Here is a 13,294-nt window from a genome sequence, read left to right on the forward strand (position 1 = left end):
AATCTTAGGTGTGTTATGTAATCTTGTCCTTGGGAAGCTAAAAAATATTCAAGAAGCAATGACTGACCTGCTGGCTCAATTATCACACGTGAGCTACATGATTGTATAAAAATGATGTGTGTTATATAAGAAATGCTGGAGCCCAGCCAGTGTAGCGCTCAGTGGCTGAGTATCCACCCATGACCAAGAGATCACAGATTCGATTTCCGGTCAGAGCCAAGGATGTGGGCTTGATCTCTAGTAGAAGGTGTGCAGGAGGCACTTGATGAATGATGTTTCTCTTTCATCAGTGTCTCTATCTTTCTATCTCTCTCCCTTCCTTCCTCTGTATAAATCAATTTAAAAATATTTTTTAAAATCTTATGGAATCTGATGTCTATGAAGGCAAATGGCTAGAGGTGCTAGCAGCACAGGCCAATGGTGTATTTGTGGGAACATTTTGTTAACCTAAGCTATGGCAGGATAACTGGACAGTGTGGTTTTTACAAACTTTAATTAATAGCCCAATTACTAGAAAAATTGTCTTCTTTGTGGTTATCATAGACAAAGAAACAACAGAATTATGTTCTGTGAGGTTAACTAAACAATATTATGTTATAACATCCAGAAGCTGGTGTCTATAGAAAACTTTACTATGAAATCAATGTATGGTTATGGTTATATCTACAAACCACATAGAATATAGAAATTACTGAACAATGACCTTTGGTCACTACTCTAATTCCTAGGGATGTATGATACATGGAAAATGTTTCCTTTGGGAAGAAATGGGTACACAAAATAATTGGTGCATAGTCAAGATGTGATATTTAGCCTGCCAAAGTCCAGACTGTATAACCATTAGTCATGATTGGGCTGCTGTCTTCTGCTTTAGGAGTTGTTGATTATCTAGAGAAAAGGCTAGGTCTCTGAGGGGTGTATACAGCACAGTGGGACAGAGGCTTTATATTGGTACTAGAGGCCTGATGCATGAAATTCATGCAAGAGTAGGTCTTTCTTCCTCTGGCTGCCAGCCTGGGTTCCCCTCACAGCCCTGCTTTCATCTGGAAGGACTTGTAGTCTAATTAGCATATTATGCTTTTATTATTATAGATTCTTTCTGAATTAATTGCCTTAAGGATTTGGATGTAGTTGGGATCAATCGGGCTTTCTAAGTAGGCAACCTGAAGGGAATCAATTAATGGATAAACGAACCCTTATTTAACTATTGAAAAGTATTTTCATTTTTATGGGATGCACTTTACCCATGACTAACAATGCATGCATTTGTTTTCATAATCTATGATCTTAAAAATCAAATTCACTTAATAAGTGAATCCAAATCATCATTTTTCATAGTTAATGCACTTATGTCTCTGTTTCTGTAAGAATCGGCCATCAATTTGTCAGATGACGTTTGACATCGTCAGATGTTTGCTTCAGGGAGCCAGAACACATCTCACTGTGGCTTGCCAGGTCCCTGTTAAATGACATGTATGCTTTTCAACAGAGCCTCAGTCATTAATCCTAATGCATAGCTCTTCCCCGTGGTCAGATGGAAACATACCTTCTGTTTGGTTACATCCTGGAGACTTTTTTAAAAGCTTTCTTGAGTAGGGGTTCTCTTTTTTAGTTAGAATAAATTCTTCATCCCTGGCTGTATATTTAAATCACCTGTAAATTGTACACAATTATCAATGTCCCACTATGGACCAATTAAAAGAGACTATCTGGGGATAGTGAGCAAGTATCAGTGTTAAACTTTCCAGGCAATTCTAGTGGGCAACCAGAGCTGAGAATCATTGCTTCTATATAGTGCTTCTCAAACACTAACATACTAGTAAAATGAGTCACCTACACATCTTGTTAAAAGACAGATTCTGATTTCTTATACTTGGAGAGGGACCTGGGATCTATATGTCTGGTGGGTGGTACTGCCCTTTGAGTCACAAGGCTTTTGATATTTTGGTTCCCTCTTAGTTGTTCTACCCTCACATTGAAACATGCCTTTTTAAATTTGTCTTTCTTAATAAATATTCATAAAGTGCAAACTTTATGGACATGACTTATCTCTATCCTGCATATCAAGCAACAATTCTTTTGACGTACAGTAATGGGCTGCCTCTTTTTTCATCATCTGAATGTTAGGGCCCAATAGATGATCTGGTCTATCATTTCTGATGTGCTTCCCAGAACCAGAAGGCCTCAGAGGCACATCTGGAAGGTGTGGCTGCAGGCAAAGTTTAGCCTTGTCTCTGTTCCAATGAGGAAATTCTACTTTTTAAAATTTGTTTGTATCCTTCAATGTGATTTTTCAGTTGAAAAAAACAGTAAGAAAAACCCCCCACTTTTTTTTTTCATTTTGAAGATGAAAAACCAGAGGCACAGAAGGTAAGTTATGTACTTAAGTTCATTAAATATTCAATAAAAAATTCATAATGTTCAGATAATGAAGGATAAAATCTCTGGCCACATAAAATTATATTCCCTGCTAACTTGACAGTGTGAAATGGGATAAAACTATCTTATGGTCACTTTGCTTTTAGTGTCCATTAATATGCCTTTCACATTAGAGTTTATTTGTAGGTGACTCATCAAAGGTATAAGGGGTGCATTTAACAATAATACTTGTACGGCTTCAAGCACATAGCAGATAATGTAATAAAACAGGGAATGAAAAGACTAAATTATCTACCAATGAGCACAAAACAAAGCACATCTTGTCATTACCTTCCATTTATTTCTCCCAGAAGTTCTAAGGACTCAGAGAATTATACACTAATTAGAAGTTACCAGTCTTTTTCCTAAATTTGCAATTAACCTTAATGCTGTCTTTTCTTTGGAAGGAATTAAAAGACATTAAACTGCACATTAAGAGCAAGGATTTGGGGTTGTCTTGCTTTAGTACCCTCTGAAGTGGTCACAGGCATCAGGCAGTTTGGTCACAGAACAGCAGCTGCAAAGCCATGCTTAAGTGCCATAAACAAAGGAAACTTGAGGAATTAGCAAGGGAAGATTTGGTTTACTGCTCCTCCTCGATGCCTGTGACAGGCTTTGCCCATGTTCACGTTTGGAAAAAAGAGAAGGCAAGGGCTACCTGCTGACACCTAGAACAACCCATTTGGAACCATGGACTCAGAAATGTATGAGTGACATTCTAGGTAGCAAATGTTTCTTTTAAAATTTATATTTTATCGTTGAATGTACAGGGCATTAATCTTAAAAAGTATCTTATTTCAACACACTTAAAACTAACATTTTAATGAAAATATTTTAGTTTATCTTTCTGTTTCAGTTTACATCATATAAATAATGCAAATATAGTTTAGCTGTAGGCAAATGCCTTTGCATATAGAGGCAGAGGAGAGGATATAAAAAAATGATGAGTGGGTTGGCAGGACCAGCAAACCATTTTTCTATTCTGCCATCTTTCTCTCTGTGTATTCTGTATCCTTTGTGATTCACCTCTGTGTCCTTTTACTCACTTTTCATCTTCTATAAATTTGCAAAAATATTTGATATGCTGGTAATCATCTCCTGTCCTCAACAATTTATTTATTTTTGCACATTCTGGATTTATAATTTCAATGTGTATATGAGAGAAAATGGAGATAATTACAATTGCTCCTATAAACACTTAAACTGTCTTCAATTTTTAATGTATTGCACATCCTTGCTCATGATGCATGTAATATCAGCTTCCCAAGCATCAGTATTAAATAATTTCAAACTATTTGTTGAACAGGTTTTTGCTCCTTTGAACGAAGGAAGAAATATTGTAGACATTAAGCATAAGGACATAAGACCATAAAACCATAAGACATTAGTGTTCTTTGTGCATTATTAGTTTCTCAAGGACAAAAGTTAAAGTTCTGGAGTGAATGGGAATAATAGCCCCGGAAGTAGCAGTTAGCCTCATCACTTGCCAGTTACATCATTGAGCAATAGGAAGAATTTCTCACTCCTCCCTTCATCCAGAAGCTTTCTTGGCACACAGGTTCCAAATCAATGACCTTGATCAGAAAGCCCCAAACAAACTATTCTCTCTTGGCCCATTTTGCTTGTTTGTGATTTACACAGGGTTCCCTTACAGACTGAGCAACCTTCTCCTTTGCCTCCAGGAGTTCATACTTTCAAGGTCCTTCACATTGCAAATGATTTTCTTATGTGAAATCAGAGTTGTTATACCCTCTCATTGTTACATGACACTTATTTAACCTAATTCTAGAAATAAATATTTCAAATCTTGTTCTTTGGGAAACTTAATTCTCATTCCCCTTCTTTCACAACAGCAATATCAGGAAATTCTGAGAAAAACATCCTAAAGAGGATACACACAGGGAAGTTTGCATTTTCACAATTTTAGCAGATTCTGTTCTGAAATCTGCTGTTATGCATAATTCAAGTCAGCACATGTGGAATCCCTGTTCTCTGCTCAGCATGGGATGGAGGACTAGGGTTGTGTAGGCTGGGTAAACCACAAGCATTAAATCAACAAGCTCTCAATTTCACTAGGGGAACAAACAAACAATGGAATGGTTAGGAAACAATAAATGACGGCACACGCTTAAATTCTTATATATCTGCCAAATATAATATTAGTATGTGTTGTAAGAATCCATAAAACAAGAGTCATTTGCTTCTGGGTTTCTCAGGGAAAAGATTTGATGGAATTGGATTTTGAGGGGGAGGATGTATATTAGGCTGCTGTGAAAAGGGAAAACATGTGCCCATGATATAATTAATTGAAACAGAAGAAATCATTATTTCCCCCATGCTACTGTATGTGGGTTGGCATCGCACGGCCCAAAGCTTGAGCAAAAGCAATGGGACACTTTGTTAAGGAATGAACGAGAAACCTAACAGGATTCCATGAAGCAGGGATAGTCTGGAAACAATGGGGAACAATGAAAAGGCAGCCCTATTTTTCCATTCTCTAACTTGAAGACTGGAAGTGAATAGATGTCAGAATTAATATGCTTTGCAAATGCAGCCAAACAAATTAGTAGTGATCTTAGAAAACTCCGCATTACTCATACTAGCCTGTACTTCAAAACTCATATGCAACTTCCACTTTATACCGAAAGACTATCCTACCACTTCTACAATATCCTTCAATCTTCATTTTTTTTTCCCTTTCCCAATAACATGGTATTTTTTTTTGTGTGTGTGTGTCAGAATGACCTCTTGCACCATCCACCTCAAATTGAGAACTAATGCCAGACGGTTTCTAATTCTCCACAAAAACCAGAGGAAAGAAGAGTGGAGACCTTTCACTACCTGACCCTGAATATCTATCAAATATAAGAGATAAACCAAGATAACACTGGGAGTTAAATTGACCACCTGCAGATCTCCTTGTAGGCTTAAATGACAGCAGTAGTAACAATACCAAATGTTCATTTTTAATAAAAAGGAGAATGTGGGTTTATATTAAAGTAGTCCTTTCCCTCTCAACACAATATATCAGCAGTGTCATTTCAATCAATCTTTTTTCCCTGCCAGTCCACCAAAAGTGCTCTGGTCATTTCAACTCATTTCTTCCACCAACCACAGTGTGCCAAGGCTCCTTTAATTTGTTACATCATCCTGGCTTTCTATATGGTATTTCCCCCTACAAATCACTTGCCACAGTTACTGTTTTATGTCTAAAATAATGACGCATTTTCTAAAAATGTTTTCTATCATGCAAAGAAAGTAATCATATTGAATTAGCTTATAACAATTTAAATATTTTTACTTATACATTTTTTCCTGCCACTGTTTTACAATCTACAAATATTGATAATGTTCTTTTCTCTCTGTAAACTTTCAAGTATGTATCTTTACATCACAAAACAATATAAAAAGTTTTCTTTTTGCTGGATTGGGCTTTTGTCATAGTCTACCATATCACTCTGTTCCTTACCAAATACATTTTCTATTATTTGGCACCTGTAATACAAGTTTCAGGAAGATGATTTGGGTTCCTGGTCTCTAGCAAGAGAAAGGTTCCAGAAGGACAATGGGAATGTGTTACAAGTTATAAAGAAGATAAACTCACTGGGAGTAATAATTCAAAGTCCGGAAGAAAAAAAAGTGTTTCAGGAGGAAGGAATGATCACTGATGAGAGGTATATAACAAAATAAAGCCTGATGATGGACCATTGCAGAGCAGCATAGTGGTCAATGGTGACCTTGACCAGAACACTTTGGGGGACTGGTAAGGAAATAAGATTGATTGAAATGGTCACCTTAGAGATTGGCTAGAAGAAGATGAGATAATATCTTCAAATAAACTCTTGAAGATTTTGCCGAGACCGGTTTGGCTCAATGGATAGAGCGTCGGCTTGGGGACTGAAAGGTCCCGGGTTCGATTCCAGTCAAGGGCATGTACATTGGTTGTGGGCACATCCCCAGGAGGGGTGTGCAGGAGGCAGCTGATCAATGATTCTCTCTCATCGATGTTTCTAACTCTCTATCCCTCTCTCTTCCTCTCTGTAAAATATATATATATATATATATATATATATATATATATATATATATATATATATATATAAAACTCTTGAAGATTTTGCTGTAAAGAAAAGCAGAAGAGCCTGGAAAGAGATGAGAGGTAAGGAGAAAGTTTGTGATTTTAGAATTGCAGATACTAAATGTCTGAGTCTCAAGACATAGTCCAGCAAATAGGCTGGGGAATTTATGATGCATGAGAGAGGGAATAATCACAGGATGAAAGCCCTTGAATAGGTGAAATGGATGATGGCTAGTACATAAGTGAAAAATGCCCTTCAATCCTATATAATTCAAGCTTAATATGCTAAGCTTCCAGTCTTCCAGTTGGCTATTCAACAAATCAAAGTATAATATGCTAAAGATATGCTAAGGCCACTCAACTACTCGCTATGATGTGCATTGATCACTAGGGGCAAATGCCCTGACTGGTAGGTTAGCTTGGTGCTGGTGTCTGGTCGATTGGGACTGAACAAGATGGCTGGACAAGCCCTGGAGCCCTCCCATAGTCCCTTCCTGGCTGGCAAACCTCCGTGTCCCTCTCTTATACCAATCATGCACCAGTAGTATCCCTAAGCCTGGCTGTACTCTCTCGCAATCTAGGAGCCATTTTCAGCCCGATGGCAGAAGAACAGGTTGCTCTGACACACAATGACCATCAGGAGGCAGACACTAAATGCAGGAGCTGACCCCTGATGGTCAGTACGCTCCCATAGGAGGAGTGCCACTCAGCCAGAAGCTGGACTCATGGCTGGCGAGTGCAGTGGTGGTGGCTGGAGCCTCTCTTGCCCCCACAGCAGCACTAAGGATATCTGACTGACGGCTAAGGCCCAATCCCCGTGGCTTAGGCCCTAATAAGGGAGTGGGCCTAAGACATCAGTCAGACATCCCTTGAGGGTTCTCAGACTGTGAGAGGGAGCAGGCCAGGCTGAGGGGCCCTCTCCCACCTCTCCTGAGTGCATGGGTTTCATGCACCGAGCCTCTAGTAATTGTATATTAGCAGTAAATGTTAGAAAAAGTGGTTAATTCTGTGGTAATTGGACATAGAGGATTTTTTTTTTACTCTCAATTTTGCCTATAAAACAGAAAGCCAAACTACTAGCAGAATTATTCATCTCCATGTATTCTAATATTAAAACAATAATAACTTTATCTTTCTCAGTCCCTTCTATTTGTGTGTATATTGAGAGACCACACAATGAGCAAAAATATAGGCATGTGAAAGAGCTCAGAATTGTTCAGATAAATGCTTAGAAACTCTAGGGATGGCCTAAGCTTGTACATGGCAAGAAATAGCAAAAGGTGAGCTTTGGAAAGTAGGTCAGCAATGGATTAAGTATAGCTTTGTGCATTTGAATGCATGCAGACTTAGGGCTTCATTATATAGATGCTGGGAAATTATTACTAATCAGTGAATGGTCTTATGAAACATGTGTCTTCAAAAGGGATTTTCATCTTTGGAAGGAAATAAGAAAGCACATCAATTTAATATGTCTTCAATAATCTCTGATTAAAGTTTCTTTTATCCGTAAAACCAATGGAGTCCTTCATCTTAGAAAAGTATGATAAATCTACTCTGTTCAAAATGTATTTTCTAACAAAGATACTGGTAGATATTTGGGAATTATGTAAAATAACATGCATACAAATACATACACACAGGAAACTCTGAAATTTTGAACCAACTAAATTCAATGTAATTACCATAATTAGTCAGCTTATTCTGTTACAGATTCTCTGCTAAACCCAACATTTGAAAACAAAGATGTCTTTAATGTGCTTTTGTACAAATTTCATCAAATATACACAATATACACAATAGTAAATTGAGTTTCTTATACTATTATTTGGAAAGATTTATTTTGGTTTATCATATGGCAAGGGTATCAAAGAATGTGATTGCGTGTGTGTGTGTGTGTGTCCATGAGTTATCCTATCTAATAAAAGAGTAATAGGCAAATTGACCATCACTCCAACACACAAGACGGCCACCCCCATGTGGACACAAGATGGCCACCACAAGATGATCTATAGGGGAGGGAATTTGTGGGTGATCAGACCAGCAGGGGAGGGCAGTTGGGAGGAACCAGGCCTACAAGGAAGGGCAGTTGGGGCCAATCAGGCCTGCAGAGGAGGGCACTTAGGGGTGACCAGGCTGGCAGAGAAGGGCAGTAGAAGGGGACAAGGCCTGCAGGGAAGGCAGTTGGGGTTGGGGGGACCAGGTCTGCAAGGGAGGGAAGTTTGGGGACAATCAGGCTGGCAGGGGAGCAGTTATGTATTAATCAGGCTGGCAGGGGAGTGGTTAGGTGATGATCAAGCTGGCAGACAGAAGAGTTAGGGGCAATCAGGAAGGCAAGCAGACAAGGAGTTGGGAGCCAGCAGTCCTGGATTGTGAGAGGGATGTCCCAGATTGGAGAGGGTGCAGGCTGGGCTGAGGAACATACTCCACCCCATGTACAAATTTCATGCACCAGGCCTCTAGTATATATATATATATATATATATATATATATATATATATATATATGCGCCAAACTACTAGAACAACCGGAATGACCAGTTGCTATGATGTGCACTTTGGCAGGCCCACTAGCCAGATCAGGGGAGGGTCTGGCTGGCCAACCTCCCATGGCCCCTTCCCTCAGCTGGCCCAATTGGGGTGGGCCTGCCAGACCCAATCTGTGTATGAATTTGTGTACTAGGTCCCTAGTTATATATAATCACAAAATGTGTCAAAAATTTGTAAACATTTTTCACAATTTAGTTTAAAAGAAAAATCATTACTTCTTTTCTCCAATTTCTTTGAATTTAAACCTATCATGAAAACATTTAATATTTGTGTGTAGAAGGAAATCTTGGTTTACTAGTACATTGGCCATTACTTTGGCATTGCTGCAGGAATGCCATGATGGGTATGATTATATGGGATTGAAAATGACCCCTTTAGCCCCAGGTGGTTTGGCTCAGTGGATAGAGTGTTGGCCTTCAGACTGAAGGGTCTAGTCAAGAGCACATGCCTAGGCTGCAAGCTCGATCCCCAGTAGAGGGCATGCAGGAGGCAGTCAATTAATGATTCTCTCTCATTATTGATGTTTCTATCTCTCTTTCTCACTCTCCCTTCCTCTCTGAAATCAATAAAAACATATATATGAAAGAAAATGACCACTTTATTCAGAAGGCAATGAGTCCACAGGTCCTTGGTTGGGAAGGAGTCTTCAGTTAGGTTTAGTAAGGCTCTTGCCAACCAAGATCCCTCCAAGTTTCTAGTTCTGTAATAACTTTAGCTACTTAGAATAGTTATAATGAAACATGGAATTCAGTTTTGATATTTCCAAAGGAAGAGCTGTAGGTGCTGGAATTCTCCTTACAAGGCAAGGGAGTAAGTTATGAAGCTCCAAGGAACAGACTTAGAGGCAGAGGTAACAGCAAATGTAATGCCCAAAGGAGTAGGGACATTTTTCTTTCCTTTTAAAATGTCATTTTAGTCCATAAACATAGGTTTATAATAGAGAGTGATGTACAAAATCAATATTTTTCTATTTGATTCAACAAATATCTTTTGAGTGGCATCATGCCAAAAAGGACTTCCTACTAGAAGCAAGGCAACCACACTAAAAATGAGGCTGGATATGCAGGGACAAAGCAGAAACTGGTCATGCACAAAAGAGGTCAGAGGGAAGAGGCCTCACTCCAGCCGGGGAATGGCTATCTGTATCTATATGGGAATAAATCAGCCAATAAATCAGCCAAAACTGTATTATCTGTCACCCAGAAGGCCTGTGAAGACAAATCACAGTAAGACATTTTTACACATCAAGTAAGAAATTTTCAGCTTCCCTACCTCTTCTCCATCCTGAATGTGCCAGTCGATATCTTCTTACCTGATCTTGGGCAGCCATGCATAGCAGCTGGCTGGTGTGGGAGATGAAAGGCTAATTCAAGAGGCAGATCACGCTTCCTTTAACCTGTAGATTTCTTAGCTTTGGGTGCAAATGAGCTGAGAGGGAAGTAGTTACATTTAAGAGGATTTGAAACTATACTTGATTAGACTAAAATGTTAATACCTAGCAAAATAGGTTTTTATTAACTGAGAATGACTAGAGATGTTGTGGGAACTACTAGAGGTGCTCTCAGAGGATGGAATAGAATGAGTTTGCAAGCCTCTGGGTAAAACAATCAGAATTCTTTTATTTGAGCGCTACCGTTACTTGCTGGCTAGGTGAAAAATCACATTTCCATTATTTCTTTTTCTTTAATATATATATATTGATTTTCCACAGAGAGGAAGGGAGAGGAATAGAGAGCTAGAAACGTCGATGAGAGAGAAACATCGATCAGCTGCCTCCTGCACACCCCCTACCGGGGATGTACCCACAACCAATGTACATGCCCTTGACTGGAATCGAACCTGGGACCTTTCACTCCGCAGACTAACACTCTATCCACTGAGCCAAACCAGTTTTGGCCATATTTCCATTTCTATAAAATTTCTCTATTTTATAGTTCCATTATGATAACTGACTCCTGAGTTTATCCTCATTGGTTCCATAGCTAAGAGAAACACTGAGCAATGTGTGGACAAATGCCTATTTAACAAAAAGTGCTACTTACATAGTGTATAGAAAATTATTATTTACCATCTTCATTGCCCATTAAAGGAACAAAATCCTTAGGAAGGTGGATAGGAAGTTATAAACTTGAGGAAGTTATGTGTCATAGGCATTTATTATGTGTGCCTACTCAGCATTAACATCCATTTCCACTTTTCTAGTAGTAATGTCATACTATTTTGGTGGGGGTGTGTGTGGTGGAGGACACTCACTTCCAGGCTCTGCATATTGTGTGGCGATAGTCTCACACAAGATTGGGAATGAAGTTGTCAGTGTTTAATCTCACCAGACAAAATGCTTTATCACAAGAGTATGAACTTGGATCCAATATGGTAAGAGTAAGATCTAATTCGCAGATTTATATTAAAACTGAAAGGAGTTTTAGGAATAAAATAGGCAGGTTTGGGGAGTTTTAGGGACGAGGAGGGTCCATGGGGGAGGAATACATAGAAGGAGACTTGAAGACGCCAGGGTGCTTATCTTACTTGTACAGAGGATGGAGAAATGCCGCAGGCAGATGGAAACATTTCTGGTCTGAGCAATCACAACAGCCATAAACCAAGGACAGACAGAGGTATCTCGGACCTGAGCAATTCAAGTGACCATAAGTTAGTCCAAAAGTAGCCCTGACCTGAGTAGCTGGGAGAGCTATAAGATAAGGCTTTGCAACAGATAAAAAACATCTCCAAATAAATGAATAGCTGAGATTGTTAAAGCACTAATGTAATTCTTTCTGATTTTCTTTCATTTCTTCACTCTCTTTGTAGTCTTGACAGATGTAACATAGCAATATAGAAAAAATTGATCTAATAAGTGTGTTTCTAAATGAAATGTCTAAATAGTCTGAAATTAGTTATGTATTATTCATCATTATATTGTCTCCCTTGCAATTTTGATGAGAAAACACATAATTTTATTCCCTTTTTTCTGACAACTCTGCTGCTTGGTGTTTATAAGAGAATTTGAGAGGTTAAAAAAAGTTTGATGCAGAACATCCAAGGATGCTTCATTTAAAAGTACAATCCGATGCAAGAGCACAGGCTTTGAAACTACTTGGGGACCTGTGTCCCACTCACAGCTTACTCAGAATTTACCTACACAATTTTAGATAACTTACTTACTGTCTCAAAATTCTAGTGCTCATACCTATTATAAAATGGGAATGAATAATATAAAATGGGAATGAATAATACAAATGTCTATAAAATTTCTGGCATATAAGGCTCAAAAAATTGAGTTCTTGTTATTATTGCTATTATGATACACATTGTAGGGCATCTAAAGACCAGTAAGCCTTAATTCATCATGCCCTTGACAAATTTATTTTGTAGTTACAAGAAAAAGATAGAACAATCCTATTTAATATAAGAGCAATATGCAAATTGACCATACCTCCGCTACACCCATAAGCCACACCCACCAGCCAATCAGGAGTAAGTGTGCAAATTAACCCAACCAAGATGGCTGCAGCCACAGAGAGAGCAGAAGGCTTAGGTTTCCCTGACAATGGAGGAAGCCAAGCTTTCTGCTTGCCCTGGCCTGCCTTGGTCTTCGCTTAAGGCTACAAAGTTTCAATTGTAGGATATGAATAAATCCCAACAAAAATGGTGTCAGTCACGGAGCTGGAGACAGCAGGAGTTTGAGTTTACCCCAGTGATGGAGGAAGTCAAGTTTCTCTAACCCTGGCCTGCCTTGGCCTCTGCTTAAGTCTACAAAGTTTCGATTATAAAAGATCAGTAAATCCCAACAAAAATGGCTGCAGCCACAGAGCGAGCAGGAGGCTTGGCTCTGCTCAAGACAAAGTTTCAATTATAGAAGATAAATAAATCCCAGATACCAGGACCTCCACTTGGGTCGCCGGGGGTGTTGTGTGGCCAGCCTGAAAACCACCACAGGCCCCTCACCAAGACTTCCCCAAGCCCCAAGGGGCCCCCCACCCTGATCCAGTACACCCCCTTCAGGGCAAACCAGCTGCTCCCCACCTGTGCACCAGGCCTCTATCCTATCTAATCCTCCTATCTAATAAGAATAATATGCATATTGACTGTCACTCCAGCACACAAGATGGCTGCCCCCATATGGTCAAAGATGACTGACCACCAAAACTGGTTTGGCTCAGTGGATAGAGCATCGGCCTGTGGAATGAAGGGTCCCAGGTTTGATTCCAGTCAAGGGCATGTACCTTGGTTGCAGACACATCCCCAGAAGGG

Source organism: Pipistrellus hanaki (assembly GCF_964339955.1).
Source record: "Pipistrellus hanaki genome assembly, chromosome: 1".
Taxonomy (NCBI): Eukaryota; Metazoa; Chordata; class Mammalia; order Chiroptera; family Vespertilionidae; genus Pipistrellus; species Pipistrellus hanaki.